Source organism: Pectinophora gossypiella, chromosome 3 (genome assembly GCF_024362695.1).
Source record: "Pectinophora gossypiella chromosome 3, ilPecGoss1.1, whole genome shotgun sequence".
Lineage (NCBI taxonomy): Eukaryota > Metazoa > Arthropoda > Insecta > Lepidoptera > Gelechiidae > Pectinophora > Pectinophora gossypiella.
This window is the reverse complement of record NC_065406.1, coordinates 8,738,252-8,759,202: the sequence shown is the minus strand read 5'-3', so window position 1 is coordinate 8,759,202 and position 20,951 is coordinate 8,738,252. Positions and strand designations below refer to the sequence as shown.

The window sequence follows — 20,951 nt, the reverse complement described above, 5'->3', positions numbered from 1 at the left end:
ATTATGACCAATTATGTAACACGTGTTCGTTTGATGTGGGTCAATCAGTTTCATATCCTGTTTTGTTACAAATAAAGAGTTTGACGCGGCCGTAAGATAGGAATAGGATATAGCTTCCATTGCAAGTCTACCTTATGCAAAATAAGTCGGAGCAGCGCTAAGCTTTTTAAAAATGCTTCAACATTTTATGCCTAGCTACTTTATAGCTTAAAATCTCATGCGAACAGCTTAATGTTACGGTGTTTGACGGCTTTTGAAATAAACTTTAAAGGCGATGAATTTTTTACCGTCCTGTTGTCTAAAACAAAAATGCCAGGGCACGTTTTATTAGGGGAATTTCTAAAGTTATGGGAAAATATGAATTGTAAGAAACTAACTTACTTGCCTTAGATTTTGTAATTACTTTATAACCTTTTAACTAATGAACTGGAACGCAAAAGTATTAATTGAAATATAATATTTAATTTCTCTGAATAAAGCTGATATAACGAGCAATTCATCTAAGAAAGCAATATTGCTATTTGACATTTGTTTGCATTGCGGAATTACTTTTATATGCGCAAAAGTCAAATTGCAATAAGTATTACATTCTTAGATGAATTGCTTCGATGTGGCCATTTTAACCCCTCTGTTATTGGAAAATATCGGAACGTTTGCTCCACCTGGAACTGCAGAAAGTAATGAGAAAGGATTAAGGTAGTGTTTAGAAGCATATAGTAAAGTCAAAGTATTCTGTCCTTAGGGCTTGCTAAGGGCGGGTCTGACCGTAATATCGTTAACCTACCACAAACGAGACCCGCGCACGCATAAAGTGCCTTGTTCTCTCCATTTTGAATGAATAATTTCTAGAGGCCACTGGCGAAATTAAATTCTACGTAAATCTCAACTCCCATTCTTATTTGTTCTGCTTTCCGAGCACTCTGTACCCAAGGCCACTAAGATAACGTTACTTGTGTATCATAGTCTAGTAATCACTAATTTAAGAGCCACGCTCTTGTCGGTGTAGCATTCTCCATTCTTGTACGGTCACGAGCATTAATATGTATACACTTTGGTACCATGTCACATTAACTTTTTTGACAAATTGAACTGTAAGTCTCACTAAATGTCAAGTATGTTAGTTCGAAAGAGTCCTAAGGTGGGTATATTATATTGCTCATGACTGTATATCAAAGACCAATTCCTTCACCTCCTTATAAGACACGACGTTCGCCTTCTCTTTAATCTGTACCATGTCAGCTCTTCTTGGTCTTCCCCTTCCTCTATTTCCTTGCTTCTCTTCTATGATGTTTTTAATAAATTCGTCGTGTCTTATTAAGTGTTCAATCATTTTGCATCTTCTGTCCTCAATAACTTTCAATATTTGCCTTTTTTCCCTTACTCTTACTAGCACTTCCTCATTAGTAACTCTTTCAGCCCAACTACTTGTGCGTGTATTCAAAATAAAGATCACGCGTTCATGAATTTTAATTATATTTTTCATCTCATATATGAAACAAATAGTCACTGTGGCCCTGTGGTACAACGGCTTTCTTCTCAATCGGGAAGCGCCGTTTCGAACCCCGGTATCGGACCTGTACCAATGATTTAATAATTTATTTTACGTGCAATTTTCACTGACACAGTTGGCGCGACCATTATAGACGGTGATACAGCCACATTGGTCTAACAGAAAGCTCAGTGAGGTGTGGGTATTTAGTTCATCTTGCGATGGATGTACCTCTGACTATCTACTCCTCCAAATAAAAATAATAAAAAACTCCAAATAAAAATTAAAATAAAAATAAATAAAATTTTTTACTGAGTAAGTACGTACATTTTTGAAAAGATATTAATTTTAACATATTAATTGAAATATAATATTTAATTTCTCTGAAACTGAGTAGGTAGAATAAAGCTGATATAACGAGAAGAATTACCTGTTATTGGAAAATATCGGAAATTTTATGCAGTTAATAATTGTAAAAAGTTATTTAAAGCTTAACAAGAATCAATATTGATTATTGAGGTATGTGCCTGGACTTTTCGTAATAACAAATATTAATAAGTACGAATACTAACGTGTACAGTTCATGATAAAATAATATAATAATAAATAATAGCTACAGATTGTAATCCACAATAATATAAAAATCATCATTAATTTAAGAGACACGCCCTTATCGGTGTAGCATTCTACATTCCTGTTTATCAATGGCCAATTCTTTGACTTCCTTAAATACCAGACATTCGCTTTCTCTTAATAAAATTCTTTTAATATAACATTACTAGCAAAAATGTATTGTATTTCCAGCAACTGCATGTCATAAACTCACGTTGACAGCATTATAGTGATATCAAACACTATTTGAACTTTGCATGTAGAATATAAGATTCTAATCTTCTTCTATCGTGTGGGTTTTGAAGTGTATTACCAACCTTGTCAACCGTAGTGTCAGGGTTATTATTGAACCGCCAAAGGCCCCTGACGTGGCTCATGTAACGATCACTCACTTACATCAGTAATTTTAACCGGGACCAATGGCTTAACGTGCCTTCAAAAGCACGGGTCATCTTAGTTTCGGACAATTAGGTGATCAGCCTCACTCACTTACATCAGTAATTTTAACCGGGACCAATGGCTTAACGTGCCTTCAAAAGCACGGGTCATCTTAGTTTCGGACAATTAGGTGATCAGCCTGTCTCGTCAAAACTCGCTCGACGTAAAGGGAAAATAAGGCCACTCGCCGTAAAGAGAGTCGCCGTAGCGCGGGTCGCCGTTCGGAAAGTCGCTGTCAACGCTACAATTCCCTTGTCTTAACCAAACTAGGGATCACAAAGTGATTGATGTCCCCATCGGGATTTGAACCCGGGACCTCTGAATCGGGAGTTTCTAATACCTAACCTTAAACGATCCTTTCAAATAATAATAATTCACTCTGGTGTATAATACTTCCGTATCTTAATTGTTAATGACCTATGTATAATACAATTCCGTCATCTAATGGGGCGGATGTCACTGGGTCACGGGGCTTCCGGCACCACACGCAATATGGCGCCCCTTCCGGTCAACAAGCAGCCGAGAATTCCCTTTTTTACGGCATTGTTATCATCGTAAATTTGCACTAAATCTGTGTCCATGAAAATAAGCCTTTTGGCCCTTTCTACATCCGTCTTTGAACCCGGGTCAATATGTCCCTCCAACCCATCTATATCAATATAACTTCATACGGCGCAGTCCCCAAAATGTACCATTGCTTTCCACGGCCTCCATGTTCCAGTGGTTAAGCATTATACAGATGTCCCATCTGTATTGTGGTTTCGAATCCCTGTGGCAATATATCATAAAAAAATACTTTGTGAGGATGGTTTGATTAGGTTAGTTAAGGTTACAGGCTGATCACCTGATTGTCCAAAGGCACATTAAGCCATTAGTCCCGGTTATTACTTAATGTAAGTAAGTAGTTGTTATATGAGCCATGTCGGGGGCCTTTGGCAGGTCAATAATATCCCTGACACCAGGGTTGATAAGGTTACAGTTACCCACCTCACAACCCACATGATAGAAGAAGAAGACTTCACATGGCGTAGTCCCCAAAATGTACATTGCTTTCAAGTATCGTCCCACTTGGATAAATAGGCGACTTGACAACTTAGTCAAATGAGATACTTTTTACGAAACGTCAACATGAAAGTTTTCCTTGGAGTTTGTAGGGAAATACTGTCCAGTGACGTCATGAATAAAAGCAATCAAACGACGTACAAATTGTTACTTAATTCTTAATTAAAATTCTAAATTAAGGCGAAAAGTAATATAAGATTTATTTTTGACCATCCTAGACTGGCTTCTATTTCTAGATTAGCATTTTATAATTTCACAAGTCAAATACCCAATTGGTCATCAGTAATAGTAAGTAAATAAGTATGTTTACTTCGTGAGAAGCTCGGTGGTGCAGCAGTAAACGCGCGCGGCCTGCGATTGTAGAAGTTAAGCAACTTTCGCAAAGGCCGGTCATAAGATGGGTGACCACAAAAAAAAAGTTTTCATCTCGAGCTCCTCCGTGCTTCGGAAGGCACGTTAAGCCGTTGGTCCCGGCTGCATTAGCAGTCGTTAATAACCATCAATCCGCACTTGGCCCGCGTGATGGTTTAAGGCCCGATCTCCCTATCCATCCATAGGGAAGGCCCGTGCCCCAGCAGTGAGGACGTTAATGAGCTGATGATGATGATGAATAGTAAGTAAATAAGTATGTTTACTTCCATCACACTCCTTTGGAGTAATGATGATAAAGTCAAAATAAGATTATTTTATTACGTAAATCATTATATGATTCATGAAAAACTGAATGATTAATGAATGAATGATGATGATTCAGCAAGTATAGACATGAAATACCCCCATTCTTAAACACTCTAACAAATAAATAGGAGCTAAAAAGCAATGAAAATCCAAAACTGACTGCATACTTATTATTATTTTCTTGTTCTAAGGTCGTTTATAAGCTTATCTAGCACCTAACTGTTTAGATTCTAGTTATTTCAATACGAATTGTAAGCATGATTGAATATAATTATCTACCCAACGTTCACAATTATTCTTTCACTAGTCTATTTTAATACATATTTTCATAATGGCTGACGTCTACCATAACCCCAAAATCTTGGAAATTATGAACGAGTTCACCAGAAAGGAAGTAGGTTTCGCCTCACTTCCGCTAGTCAGTTCACGCAACATGGCAGACAACTTCCTGTGTTAAAAATTCGACCGAGAGGTAAGTACGAGTCCTAAAATAGAGTAACAGAGTACCTATAGGTTCTTGATTCAATCTAAGAATTTCTTTTTTATGTAACAATTTGGTTACTTTGGGGAAAAAAACAAGTTATTAATTTTGACGTTAGCCTCAGGCGACATATTATTGCAGCCCTAGGTACTTCCGGATTGAAACTAATAGCACAGATTACTAAAGTTACTACGCTAACAAATAATAGGCTTATCGTAAAAAACGAAATTGGTAGCGTAAGTACCTACCTTGTTACTAACTCTTTTTGTAAGCAAGAAGTAATTAGTAACTCATCATCATTTGTCTTCTTAGGCCCCGTGAAGAGCTCCCCGCTCGCTCTATCTCGTGCCAAAAAGTACATAGTAATACATTTATTTAAGCTAGGTTAAATATGTAAATACTACTCAATAAACCAAAGCATATATACTGGACAACCGCCTGGTAGACATCTGATGACGTCAAACATATGAACCAGCAGATGATTTCCTCGTGTTAACCACATAATTCCTACATGGACCTTACAAATTAATTACGCACTTAAATTGGTAACGTCAATGCGGAGAAGTCCGTACACCCATGATTTTGACGCTTTTAATCCTATACTTTACTAGTTTGATGATTTTTCGTGGTCGTGGTCGAAAAATCTTTGCTTAACAGCGTGTTTATGAGTATTATATGGACTTACCCTATGCCTACGTCTAAGTGTTGACTGTTTCTCAATTTATAATTTAAAATGGGTATTCATCTTCCGGTTTACCGAAACATAATTATTTAAATATTCACAAAGAACAGCGAAATAAAAGTTTTTTGCTGGTAGTTAATCTCGATTAGATAACTCCAATAAAACGCGAACAAAACCAGAGGCAGGCAGACGGAAGGGGCTTATGAAGTGGTCGCGATCGAATTCAATTTTTATTTCATTCGGCCTCCACTCTGTACATTTCTAATCCGAGCTATCACGACCCGTCAGCTGTATATGACGCGGCCGAATGACAAAACGACATTACTCTTTTTTTTCTTTCAACTTTAATCATAAAATTTTTGCAATATGGCTTTTGGTGTCCCATTTTTGTGATATTTCGTGTTTTTCTGTAGTTAAATGGCCTAGATAAAAGATTCATAGTCGGTAACTAAGCAATTTAGTAGTGGTTTTGTGTTGGTAGCACGTTCTGAAGGTGATACCTATGTAGACAGCGAAACTGTCTAGGCACTAATTGACTGTATATTAAGCATAACAATATGTTGTTCAAGAAAGACAGGTGTTTAGTAGTAAAGTGTATTTAAAAAATACTTCACTTTCCAATTCATATAAAGATAAACACCTCCTTTTCTTATATATAATATAAGTACTCGATATGTTCTCCAACAATTACAGAGGAATTAAAAAGCCCACATCGAAGCAATTCATCCTACAAAGCTGCTGTTTGTCATTTATTAACATTGCGCTGTTACTTTTGTATGCGCAAATATTAAATTGAAATATTACTTTTTAGATGAATTGTTTGACTTTTTAACCCCCCAGTACACGAAACGATCAAGGCATCTATCATAACAGTCAGCCGAAATCGTCTTAACGGAAGAACGCCCATATTTCACAGCACAAAACTAATTTCAAAGTGTCAGTGACTGAATCTGGCCCCGAGAAGAGTAAAAAAGAAATAAATCTCACGGAAATCCGCCTTCTAATGAAACTGTGCATCTAGGTACTTTGCTAAGTATACATTGATAAATCAAGCTCTCTTGAATGCTGGAATACTTTCTAGTAAGTTCTTTTAAAAAAAGTGTAAGTAAGTACCTACATTTCTTGGTTCTTATTGTGACTTATAGTAGCTTCTACTGCCACTGTAGAAACTTAGTAAGTCCTACGTAATATTTTTCTCTATGATCTTACATAGCTACCTGATATAGTGTCAATAGAACCATACCATTAAGCTATTAATATCGAATTCGTATATTCGGAATATTTGCCCCGACCAAGCCGCATAAGAATCGGATCCATCACATCAAACTTTTCATTATCATAATGCTGAAAGTTAGTGTACGTTGTTGGTAATAGCACTAATTTGGTAAGTGTACCATCCGGTGACGCCCCCCACACACGCGCCGCCCGCCGCCGACCGTCGCGTGCACAAACACATCACCTCGGATACTTTATACCGCACGGATTGAGGACCGTAACGCGGACCAATCCACCAAAATTGTGACGAATCAATTAAGGGAAAAATACACGTACGTCTACCACAAAGCTAGTGTAACTGTAATTCGAATGGAAAACTTTCCTCCGTGGTCCGAACGACCTCCGTGGTCCAGTGGTTGAGCGTTGGGCTTACGATCCGGAGGTCCCGGGTTCGAAACCCGGTGGGGACATATCACAAAAATCACTTTGTGCTCCCTAGTTTGGTTAGGACATTACAGACTGATCACCTGATTGTCCAAAAAGTAAGATGATCCGTGCTTCGGAAGGCACGTTAAGCCGTTGGTCCCGGTTACTACTTACTGATGTACGTAAGTAGTCGTTACATGAGCCATGTCAGGGGCCTTTGGCGGCTCATTAATAACCCTGACTCCAGGGTTGATGAGGTTGGTAATTCACCTCACAACCCACACGATAGAAGAAGAATGGAAAGTTTTTAAGTACAGTACTTAAAAATGGGAGTAGAAAATTAGAGCTATTAACGTACACAATCTCAATTAAAAGGCAAATTGCAATCACTTTTGGTATGAATGACGAAAGATAAGCAATCAGTTAATAAATACTACTACTACTATCGTATAGTAGTAGTAGTAATAAATTCATCGTATACCCCCTCCGGTTGAATGAGAGGAGGCCTGTGCCCAGCAGTGGGACGTATATAGGCTGTTTATGTTTTACCGGTTGTGAGCCCTTAATCAACGCCTTAATCAAAAGTCGACATGCATGCATTTCAAGCTATTTTCATCCGAACGCTCAATCGATAACTCTTCAAAGATTACAAATGTACATGCACCAAACTAAATAAATTTACCTACATATGCTTAAAGGTTTCATGTAACTATCCCATATAAAAAAGGTCCATCATATGTGTTTCGTGAACAAGTCAGCTGCGAAATTGATGTGAACCGTTTGCCTGTCCGTGGCTTAAACAAGAGTCAAGTCGGCAAGTGCAGGAATCGGGCGCTTCTACCCGGAATTGAGTCACATAGCATTATCGGGAACTCGCTGGAGACGCCCATTCGCCTTGCCGGGAAGTTGCCCAACTTATAATAAGATTGGATCGAAACCCCGACGGTTCCGAGCAACTCTGCTTTCTTATAATGTACTATATTTGATGTTCATGTCAAATTTAACCAATCGCCTTAACTAAGTTTTGTCGGAAAACTTGTTTGTCTACCCGTTTGACTTCTGTAGCGTAATTTTGACGGGACAATTTAGACTACCATTAATTCGACACGTGTATACAAGAATTATGTTGTACGAGAATCATCAATTTTCAAATTGTAACAAGTATTTATTTACGACGCTAACGATCATCATTAGTACGCATCTCGAGATATTCATCTAAATGATTTGGGAGTACGTTGTCATTTTTTATTCTTTGTACTCGTAAAACAATCGTCCTTCACCTTCGTAGGCTATCGATTGATACACCTTCGCTTGCCGATTTCATTGTAAATGCAAGTGACCTCACGATAATTCTATTTATATCCTGTTGCCATTGTTTGACGCCGTTCGACCGTTGTTCAATCGACAAATTTGTGTTCAATCATACGAAACACTTCGATAATATGAAATATTTCAGAATTAATCACAAATCATAACTAAGCGTGCGTGTGAACCAATGAACAAATTAGTTCTGTAGTTTATCTGGTTAGTTGGATTGCATTTGACGAACAACAAACCTTGAACACTTAGGGTACATAGAAATTGTTTTGACATTGGGTCTACGTGACTAGGTCTAGTAGTTAGAAGCAATTTATCATAGGGACGAATGCTTGTGTGTACTAACAATAGAGAAAGCAGAATTCATGTAGTAATATTGTGTACAACTGTCGAAGTAAAACTAAAGCAATTGTGTTTCTCCGTACAGTTAAGTCTCCGACAAAGAAGCTACTATCCCAGTTTCTCTTTGCAAGCCATCGATTATCGCCCTTTGTCTGTCTCGTCCTCTCAAAGGCCACTAAAAGCTTAGTTATACGAAAAACTTCTCCACGCTCAACTCTTAACATTTTTAATAAACGAGATTCGTGAACTTTCGAAAGAATCTCTAAGGAGGTTATCTTTCATAGTTCATTTGCATGTAAATATTTCTTAGGATATAAATTTCTTTAAGACACAAAAGTTTTTAATTTTTCTTAATGGTTTCGCTTTAAACAATTTCGCTTATTATGAAAGCGTTGAGTGAGACGTGACGGTGGACGTTTTCGAAGCACGTTCCGTCGCACGCGTCTAGACTTGGCTTGAGTAACTTGAAACTAGATGACGGAAAGGCTGAGCGCGTTCGAGTACCCGTGAACCAGTTGACAGGAAGGTTTAGCCGCGAGGGCCGCCCTGCTTCTAACCCACTTCCTAGCGACTGCAGGTCAATGCCGATTATCAGTCCTTTCGAAACAAACGTCTTTTGTACAGGGGTCCTTGCGGCTAGTCAATCACGGTAATGTGTATCGATTCGACGGCCGCCTGCAGTCACGTCTGCCTCGTCGTCACCTACACCTTACTTAACAAGATTAATACTACACTTCAATCCAAACAAGCCTTCATACTTGAGTAGTTATTTTGCCTGGTTATGCGTGTTTCTGTTTGCGGTGCACGCAACTAAATAAAACTAGCCTCGTTCTCTGCCTGTTAAGGTTTTCTCGGTAACCAATACTAGAACAAACTTGCTAAAAAACCTTGGAAACTTCGCAGCAAGACCAAGCTCCAGTAATTTATCACAGAGCTGGAATGCTACGGAACCGACCTTATCTTACAAAAGGCTTTACAGCCCTCCATGCAATATTTCAAGCTTCCGCCTACACCTTATAGAAGTTTATAGCCAACACTGATGAGAAAAAAACGCTATCCGATCATCCGACCTTTATTACGTTCAAGTCACAATAAAATGTAATAAACAGTCTCATGTGATCATGATATGACGGCTGTTACATCCATTGTTTTTCAGAAGCGGTACATTTGGGTGTTGAATCTAGGAGTTGTAATAATAGTGCTTATAAGCTGTAGGAAAGTGAGAATACTATGGAAGGATAATGAATGGGAATTTGATGCGGACCAGTCTCTGTATGTGTGGAAGTGCGTGAAGGAAATGCATATGTGTAAGTATATTAGGCGATGTGTGAACTTATATGTATACAAATGTAAGTAGGTACTTTGTTTCTTATGTAAATGACATTTAATATGTTGGAAATAAGAAATAAATTCTCTTTAACCATAATTTGATTGATAATGGTATGAAAGGAGGATGGTTAATGAATGGGACGTAAGGCAGTTTTAAAAAGTGAGAAAGGCGAGTCTTTGGTGCGATGTCGGTCGGGTTAGAATATTTTGTTAAAATATAAGGTTATTTCTATATCCCACAATTTATACATACGTAACCAATTCACTTCCATATCCCTATAGGGATGGGCACAAGTTGTAGCCAGACCACTCGCAGCCATTCCTAACAGAAAAAACAGAAAGTATGTCTTACTCGCGATAATCTCGGAAACCACAGAATGAATTTGCATGCAATTTTATTTTTTGATCTGCATTTCTCTAAGAAGACTTCATAGAGAGGCCGAGTGTTATCGCTAAAATACATCTACGAATATACTACATAATATAAAACATAATTTAAAAAGTTATTGGGTTTTTTAAATAAACACGAGAACACGATGCCCGATTGTCAATTAACATGATTCATGGCACATAATTTCCAACATACACCTCACCTTTCCATTTCCGACGAATGCAACAAAATTACCATGGCTATTACTTTAAATGCAATTCGAAATATAAGTTATGGTCGTCATAGTGCCAATGCTGCACATTCGGATCAGCATGGCAGATTGCCAGCCCCGCCGCCACATACGCCAATCATGCGCACTTAACTGCGACATAAAATTTGCTATAATCCACCACTGTAGCCCAATTTCCTAAACAAACATCTTCCATTATCGTTCGCGAAGATTTAATTTACAAACATGCGAATGCCCATGCGAAAGTCCCAAAATAGAGGTTGATTAATGTTTAAGCTGATATTTGTTAGCTACGCAGATAGATTAATGTTTATAATATTTTATAATTTTAACTGATTTATTATTTAGTTAGACCGCGGATTTTATCATCATCAATTTAAGAGCCACACTCTTGTGTAGCATTTAAAATACTCTCCATGCTACTTTTTTAGGGAAAAATAGGGCAGTGGTTTCCCTCTTGCCTTCCGCCCTGCAGTACTCTGTTCGCAGATTTTATATTTGTCTTAATATAATATGCGTGCCCTTTGAGAGGCCACTGTGAACAATGTTAATTTCATGCACATACAGTTTTAGCAGGAGCTTTAAAAAAATATAGCCAGAAGGATAATGTAGTTGTAAAATCCCACTTTTAATAAATTGTAATTAAAAATTAATTACCAAAATTATTAGTAAGTAGTAGGTAAGTAAGTAGAGAAACACTAAAATAAATTATATGAAATTGTTAATTTCGGACACACCATTGAAGAGTTTTGATAACTAAATGTAGAGATACATCGGTCCGGCAATATTTACGTTTTATTTACTTTTTTATTTATCAGATATAATATTCGTGATGTTTAGTTGGTACCACTGCGTAGCAATAAACAAACTATAAACGCCACGCGACGGCCGCTTATTACTATTAAAAAATTTCAGCGGTCCATCACTTTTGCCATGTAAATTCCGAATTCAGTTATTAACTTTAGCGACTTGGATATGAATAAATTTAACTGAATTTACATACTACTTTCCAGCTAGCTAAGTATGGATGGAAATCCAAGTTTGCGTTTCCAAATAGCATAGGAAAATAATACGAACCCAACGTCATGGCTTGAGGCCAAAAAGTACGTCCAGACTTAATGTGGTGAGAACTTTAGCACTGCCAAATGAACTCCGAAAACTGCCATCCCTAATACTAGCAGTTCTATTAAAATATTAGGTTTAAATGTAACAGTTGAATTCGGACAATGAAAGTAAATTACTCAAATAGGATTACTGACTTGTGAATATCCCCAACTATCGTGGCTTTGCAACTAAATGTAGGTGGCTTCATGTTTTATTTAAAAGGATAATTTCCTTATATGTCACGATTAAGTGCTTCACCATGACAAAACATATAAGGCGCACGTAACACGTTATAAGCAATACATTCAATGACTGTCAAATATCAAACCCATAAAAGCTAAACTTTCCAACATACGTATACGTATGCTTTATCTGAACGTAAACAATGTGGAATTCCTCACATGTCCTTAGTGATATTAGAAGACAAAAGAAAAAGCGTTAAATAATAAATACACAAATAAATATCTTAACGATAAAGAAAAATAACACGCAAAGTTTATGCAATAGAGCACTTTCATGTCCACAAGATGGACAAGGATTGATCGAATAAGTGAGGTTGTGAGGTCACTTTTACAACAAAAGAAACAACGTGCTACAATTATATTCCAACAGTTGGTAGGTATTAGTTGTTGGAAAAAAGATACCATTAAAACTATATAACTAAAGATATAAGTACATACATAAACTCACGCCTTTTTCCCACTGGGGTAAGCAGATACTATGGAATTCCATTTGCCTCGATCCTGACACAGTTCTCTTGCTTTCTCAACATTCATCAATAGTTTCATACACGCTCGCCGGTTCAAAGTAGATTGTACTATGTCGTGTACCTACTAAGTTCAAGATAAATTATGAAATTCTAATTACTAAATAAAGACACATCTAAAACTAACGAAAAACATTTTCTTTTTTCAATTTTTCAACTTATTTACGAATTTTAATCAAGAAAAACGTAAAAAAAATATCACGTTTTTCTATGACGTCACAGTGGGCTTTTAAAAAAATCCACACTTAGTAATTTCTTGTTTTGACGTTTCGTAAAAAGTAACAGATTTGACTAGTTGGAAACTAGCCTATTAAGTAAGCAAAGATGTACAATCTACATTTAAAAATCTCAGGAAGTTTAGAATAGATTCTTCGGGTATGTTTTTTTTTTGAATTATTGATATTACTGTCATCACTAAAGTACGGTAAAGGCATGTTGAACCATATTCTTAGACACTACAGTACTTTCGTAAAATTACAATTACTAAAGTAGTACAATTTACTAAATACATGAACAGCAGTAATTCAAAAGTTGAACACAATGGTCCCATGTAATAAAACTATGTTGTGCTTTATTTTATGTAGACAAAAAGGTTCAGGAACAACGAAATGTCAAAGGTTATCTGTGAAGTTGTCTTCAGTCCCGCTTCAAATGTTAATTTAGCGCTGCAAACCCAGTTAGTATACAGACTATATTATAAATACTTCACTAATGCCTTCAATCGCAATGTCGTTCAGAGATTAGGCGTAAATTTTCCGACAGCTTAATTCTAGAATTTTCGACCTTGTTTTATGACATAATTTAATTTACGGTTTTAGGCCGCCCAAATTGTACTGTATTCATGTGTTATGTTGATTGTGATACTTAGTTCTGAGCAATAAAGTATATTTGATTTGATTTTGATTTGATAATTTATTATTGCTGTTATCTAATGAGGGAATACCAGGGCTTTGACCAAGAGGACGATCAAAAACATGATGGGCGAATGTGGTCAAAGAGGACCTGTGCGTGTGCATGTGCAATGTCTCCGAGAACGACACGTCCGATAGAGCGAAGTGGAAGCGAAGTACGAAGAAGGCAGATCCCACCATCAGATGGGAATAATAAATGCCAAGGAGAGAGAGAGAGAGAGAGAAAGAGGGAGAGAGAGAGAGAGATCTAATAGGGGACTATCCAGGCTACGTTCCCCAAAAATAATATAGATAGCGCTGTCAAGATTTAACGTGATAATTAATTACCTTTTTTCTCATTACTCGGGTACATACATAGGTAATTATTCAAAATACAATCAATCAATCAATAATACTTTATTGCACAAGAACATATATAAAGGACATAAACATACGAATAAAACATAAGCACAATAGGCGGCCTTATTGCTACATACATACATACATAAACTCACGCCCGTAATCCCAAATGGGGTGGGCAGAGCCACAAGTAATCAAAGACAACTTGCAGCCACTGTTGATACTAAGTCCTAAGATGGATATGATGAACCTTATGGCGAGGGGGGGCCTTATTGCTAAACAGCAATAATTGTATTTTGGAATAATTATGTACCCGAGTAACGGGAAAATAACCAATTAACACGTTCAAGCTGTAAAACGCCATCTATATTGTTTTTGATTAACGTAGCCGGGAAAGACCCTCATTTATGTAATAAAATAAAAAAAAATGCTATTTGACTATTCTGGACATTGCGCAGTTACACAAAAAATTGCGCTAATGTCAAATTGCTATATTTACTTCTTTAGAAAAAACAGTTTCACTACTGCACTAACAGAAATATCCAATCCGTACAGAAAACTTAAACTAACAAATCACAAACATGGGTAGCTATTGTTATAAATGATACAATGTTACATACATAACATAAACATAAACAGCCTATATACGTCCCACTGCTGGGCACAGGCCTCCCCTCACACAATCGGAGGGGGTCTTACTTTATAGGCTCTTGTGACATTCCTGTAACAAACCTCATCCGTCCCTCTAATATGTACGCTAAATAATATAAGTTCATTTAAATCAGTGTTACTCTATTGTAACAGACCACACCGAACATTTAGTATCAAACAAAAATCATAGATGGCGTAATTTATTCACTTTATCGAGTTTGAATTTCTTACGTCGGTAAAAGCGACAAGTGTAACCGCGCTGAAAGTTTGAAATTCATAAAAAAATATTAAACGTGTGTAAAATTGTTTTGTTTTCGCCGAATTCTACGGGTAAGTGTATAATTTGTTTCATATACTGTTATCAGAGCATATTTTTGTTTTTTGTGTGAAAAACGGAACTTTGTATGTTTGTGACATTTCTGTTACATTGAGTGGCGACGGAGGTTTTAGGGAACTGGAGTGTGTGGGTGTTCGTAAAGGATTGTCTCGTGTTGTTTCGGAATGGAGTCGCATTCACTGCGCGATGATGACATGTTTGACATATTGCACCAGTATGGTAGCGGGGACGGATTGGAGGACGATGATGGTGGCGTGATTGATCCAAATTTTCAGCCGTTGTTGGGGGATTTTTCTGATTGTGGAGGGGGTATTGGAGTTGATGTGGATGCGATTGTTGAGGAATCGGAGCACGGCGGGCTGATTGCTGGCCCCTCGTCGGCTGATCCTGGGCGGCAGGGAGGCCAGTCAAGGGGAGCCTCGACTGATTAAGGGCGACAGGGGCGGCACTGCCGATGGAAGGGAGGGAGCCAGGTTCTGGGCGACCGGCGGGTGGGATTTGCGGGAAATACTACTTTACCAGCTACACCAATTAAATAACAAATGGAATATTGCATAAACGAGTTGAATTAATAAAAACACATAATAACGGGTTCTTACCGCGTTTAGATCAGGGATATGAGACTCCCGATATTTCGACACTGTTGCAAGTGCCATGATATCGGGAGTCTCATATCCCTGCTTTAAACGCGGTAAGAACTCGTTATTATGTGTTTTAATTATGATAGTAACCGCGTAAACTTAAAACAGAGAGTTAAATAAAGTATTATCTGGAGATTGAGCAATCATGGCATTGATCAATGATACAGCTTGGGCTTGATATTGCTTCTATGTGGCCCCCTGGGCTCATCACGGTAGTTACAAGCACACCCCAGTAGTACGTAGATATAGAATATAAGAATGAAATCCTAAACCCGGACCCAAGGTTTGAGCGTCGAATAGGTCGGAAAATCATGGGTGCATGAATAAGTAAACATCGAAGGCTTCTGACGCTTATCCAACCTACATCACGACGTATGTGCCGTTACATAAGTTGTGTGCTTATTTCTATTCACTTATGCATCACAAATCTTGCCATGTTGAAGGAGCGATTTTTATTTTATGTTTCTATTACTAAATGCCGTATAACTTTATTATTTGCAGTGAGACAGAATGTCGTAAATGGGGTATTTGACTAGGTCAAAGATAAAATGCAAAAGGAAAGAGACTTATTTTCGAATTTGAGGACGACGTTTGACCGCTTTTGTTGTTTTTCAAAACACTCCCCAAAAATATTTAGTTTTAATGTAAATATCGTAAAAAGCTTTTACACTGGGTTCAAGATAAATTATAAAATTCTGATTACTAAATAAAAAGACAGATCAACTAACAAAAAACATTTAATTTTTTTCTGTTTACATAACTTGAATTTTAGTTTTAAAAACAAAAAATAAGTCCGACATTTTATTACGTTTTTCTATGACTTAACACGTCATTGCTTTTTCATACAATTTCCTTAGTAATTTCGTGTTTTGACATTTAATAAAAAGTAACTGATTTGACTAATTGGAAACTAGCCTATTTTGTCTTACGCACAAATGAACAGTCTATAAAACGTAAAAAACGAACGTCCTGTTCTTTTAAAAAAAATGCAATACTTTTATAAGTCTCCTCAGTTATCAGAACTTTTGAGACACTTGACTCCCCAGTGGCATGTGTTCTGCTGACAGTTTTCAACTAAGTAATTCGCTCTCGTTGGACGGAACGCGTTATTTCTGCTTGAAAATGATCGGTCTCTCCATCATCATCATTTGCATCTTTAAACTTTCCATTTGCATCATTTGACATTTGCTGAGCTGAAGCCGTTTCGCCATTAAGTCAAAAATAATCAAAAAAGTTTAATTACCTAAGTAATTTAATTACCTATGTTATGTCAATTTAGTGTTAACACGTTGACAGTCCAGTGATCCATACACGGGTCATGCTGGACTAGCTCCATACGTCCATGACCCATACATGGGTCACTAAGGAACGACGAAATACGCACTGAAGGCGGGTGCTCCACTTGGATCCCGGGTAACTTAGCAAAGGTTGAACTTGACTTACAAGAAAGTCAAAAAAATTTGTATGGGGACTGTCAACGTGTTAAGTATGCCGAATAAATATTTTTTCTTTCTTCTTCTTTCTTTTTTTCTTCCACGACGTACATAGCATACAACCCATACCTAAGTAAGTAAGTAAGGAGAGATGAGAATGGGAGGTAACACTCATGAAATACCAGTTTGGCTAGTCCGCTTGACCAATTTTATAGGTTCTCAATCAAGCGCACTTAGGTGTAAAATCTAGAAATAGAAATACTACTAATTCTACTTTGGCACTCAATCATTCGTTTCTATTTTGACGTTTCCTGCAAATCTCGTGAAGCCAAACACAAGCCGAAGCCGAGACTCGGTTAATTAACAACTTATTTGCGCTTCAGCGAAATTAACGAATACAAAGAGAGTACAAAGGTAACATGTTAAAGGATATATGCGGTGTTGTGTAACGAAAGCGAACCTTCCGGAGAGTGGAGAAGCTTGTAACAATTAGTGTGAAGCTCTGCCTTCAAGGACGGAAGAGGGTGTGCAAGGATTGGAGGAAAACTGATCCTTGAAAAGCGCAATGAATGTCCTGCGAATAGATGGGACTTCTACGCAAATTAGTAGGATAAACTCGCCGAATTCAAGTAAGACCTTTCATTTGCACTTCTTTATTACATTTGGACATTTCGTTTTTCCTTATGGTTCGCATTTTAAATGTATATTTTACTTGTAGCTATATTAAGTTCTCAGTATATTTTTTTTAAAAACTGTCAGTGTAGCGTTGTTCATGTTTCAGTAAGATTTTCTCGATACGAAAGTTGATCGATCGCGACCCTTCGTCACCTTCGGAACCCACGGCATCGTGTTTACATATTCACGGTGTAAATTATGTACAAGTATACATCGGCGGACTCAGGAGAGCGGAAAGTCCCTCACTTTGATCGTAGTTCCGGGCGGTGTAACCCCTTGGGGAAACTTAACTTTACAACGAACAAAACAGTCTCAGTACGCCCGTTTGTTTTCCATTGTTGTCTCGATCATAAATATTTAATGAATTCGCTTTATTCACCTCCTAAGTACGGCCTAAACCCTTTTACTGACAATGAAGCATCTTATTTAAATTTTAATGCCGTTGCGGTCTATAATGAGTAATTTATTTAAAAGTATCAATGCTTAATGTTAAAGCATTCCGCTCGTAATTTTCAGGTATTAGAACATGATTACAAAATACTGTGAGGCGACAAATTCCAAATTAAATATACTCGTCAAGTAGAAATAATTTTCCGACAACACAGTGGAATAGCGAAACGAAGCTATAAGTAGGTATTTATGTCTTGGTGACTGAGAAGTCTGTGCTGGTTTCAATGTTGAAAACTTCCGAGTCTTTCCTGACGGCTTTAAATGGAACACGTCGCTTACATAGTCTGAATCCTTCTAGCAGGAAGAATGCAATAAGAATGTCTTCTCTAGGCACCACAACCAAGTCACCAGGCGGCATGGCTTTACCTAGATGATGCTAACCAGCTATGTCCGAAGCCTTCCAGCGTGTCACACACATAACATCACGCCTATATCCCAGAAGGGTTATACAGAGGTATATAGTATATATACCCTCTCCTCGCCAGCTGCATCACCATCATATCCACTAGCATATGCCTGAAAGTAACTGCTATTCAGCCATAAGGCTGCCGATTTTACTTGTTTTGACCATTTATAAATTGTATTTCTTTTCGTTTCTGACCATTCCTAAGCAGGAATCGCTATATTATTTACGTCTTTGATAATTTGTCTTCGCAGTTTCTACCATCAATCATGAAAGGTATTTACTGAAATAAAAGGAAAAAGAGCGAGATATCTTATTTATGAATCTAATCATTAAAACAATATTAAATACGCGACTAACTTTAGCGACGTTAATATAATATCTAGCAGTAAAGACTCTTCGCTTAATTAAAAAAGAAAATAATTATTGACAGCATTGTTATTACGTAAACAGGTTGATAGTTGTTATACATGATTATATATTTCTAGCCTTACGATAATTTGACCACTTTTCTGCGTGCTCCGACGATGTCTCTTTTATTTTTAGCCTAAAGTGGCAAGCCAGGCCATTAAAAAGATTTAAATGTTCATTACGTGATCAGTAGCTTTCATACTTACTATTCATACTGTAATAGAAGCATATTAAGTAGCTGATTATTCCCCAGAGATCTAGCATATAAACTGCCATTAGTCTGTGATTAATTGACACATTCTTGTGTCTATCACACAAACAAAGTACTAAATACTGATGAGAGATACGTAAGAACTTTGTTTTCTCATGAACGGACTAAGGAATAGACGAGGGTTTCACCAAAAAATATGTCATCTTCTTGTAACACGTAAATACAGTAAAATTATAATATTTCTCGTAATTTATGTACCTAGTAGCATGACGTAGACGTGGCGCCGTCGCCGCCGCCGCCCAAGTTATTCGATAAGCACTAGTCTCTTGTCACATAACATATTATTATTTGTTATCACACTATCAATTTTAACTGGGATTGTTTTTTCGCGGCCGATCACTGATGAGGTTGCACGCGGCGTTTTAAATTGTATCGGGTCCGTGTCGCGGTTGCGGCGTATCACGTGGAATAGAGCACGTGCTATATTGCGATATGGGTGTATATTGTGATGTGGGGACTGGTCGGGTGTGACGTGCCGGTACTACGCGACGGGCGTGCGCGCGGGGGCTCGCGCCTCTCTCGACTGTAGGGCTTCGGCCCGCGGGCCGCGAGGGCGGCGCGCCCACGCTCGATACCGCCGCCTTCCTAGCGCCCTCCCACATTGCAAAACCGATAAAAATTCAACTGTTTACAGCAAAATATTATTTAATACAACACCAATTTACGACATCTTCAACATTGTGACGTTGTTACGTTTTTAATGCAAAATACCTAACTTCTGTTGCCATGACGGCAGCATCTTATTTTAAAGTTGTATTTATTTATTATTTCTTTATAAAGTTTCAATATATTGATTACATTACATTAAATGTTTCAAGTAAAAAGGCTTCAATATAAATGGACGGCTTTTACGTCAACAAGGCCCAATTTCAAACTTGTAATGTAACCGTCATTCCTCGGAGAAAGCTGCTTCTTTGCAACAGAGATTAACTAATACATTAATCGCGCCGGCGATCCGAACGGCACGACTTTAATTGAATTTGAATTAAACACATTAATTTTCTGCTTTATCCGTATCATATCAACTGCGTAGTTGGGAGTTTGTTTGCGAATAGACTTCGTAGCCAAAATCGTAGCGATCTCGTAGTCTCTAGTGGCGTAGCGCTCGATCACATGTTAAGTTTCTTTGTACTTGACGTGGCAACTTTTATCTGGGTCGAGTTTGTTTTGTTTCACGTATATAATTCGCAGATAAAATCGGAAGATAATCTAATTTATGCGCTTTAAATTTTGTTATTCTGATATTAATAGGGTGCGCCTAAGCTAGGTTTACCTTACACAGCCGTCATAAATCACCCCGGCTCTGTTACGAAAGCTCGGACCCAGTAAGGGAGCGAATAATGATTCCTGTGGCCAATTTAGGCTAGTAATTTATATGGTATAATTATATCGACGGAATGGTTCGTTACTCTGCACACAATCGTTCAGCTTCGACGCGTGGCTGCGAATTTATCACCCGGCAGGTCTGACGTCAGTAAACTCATCAATTGATGTCGTTAATGTGTAATTTGTCGGCGACACCTTACAATGGTAACATGGCGGCAATCACGTTAGCGACCGCCCGTCACCTCCTCTCGATTACACATTGTTATTGTAAATATACAGCTCCACGTATCCCGAGATCCGAAGGACGTAATGTACGATCCCGACGACCCGATTACTCTAGCCATAGAGGCGGCCAATCAGCTCGCGACACCAAACACTTCAGAACCCCGATAACGACCCCGCCGGCGTGGTCGACGATTTCCCTCATTCAGCGCTTATTGCTATCGACCCACTAGGGTCGATTAATGCTTTCAATATTCTTCCTCTCAGACGACGGCCTGAGCCGAGGTTCGCGCCCAACTGGGCACCCTCAGGCCTGTTGT

At 37.9% G+C, this 20,951-nt stretch overlaps 1 protein-coding gene and 1 long non-coding RNA gene across 3 annotated transcripts in view; one reads left to right on the top strand and one right to left on the bottom strand.

Annotated features, from left to right (window-relative positions):
- The window catches only part of LOC126381875 (uncharacterized), a 76,836-nt gene extending 57,246 nt beyond the window's left edge, over positions 1-19,590 (bottom strand). The window contains exon 1 of the long non-coding RNA XR_007568992.1: positions 19,282-19,590. This is a non-coding gene — a long non-coding RNA (uncharacterized LOC126381875). The remainder of the gene's footprint in view (positions 1-19,281) is intronic.
- Positions 1-20,951, top strand: part of LOC126381856 (uncharacterized) — a 148,053-nt gene that overhangs the window by 104,422 nt on the left and 22,680 nt on the right. The gene's annotated exons all lie outside the window — the stretch shown is intronic.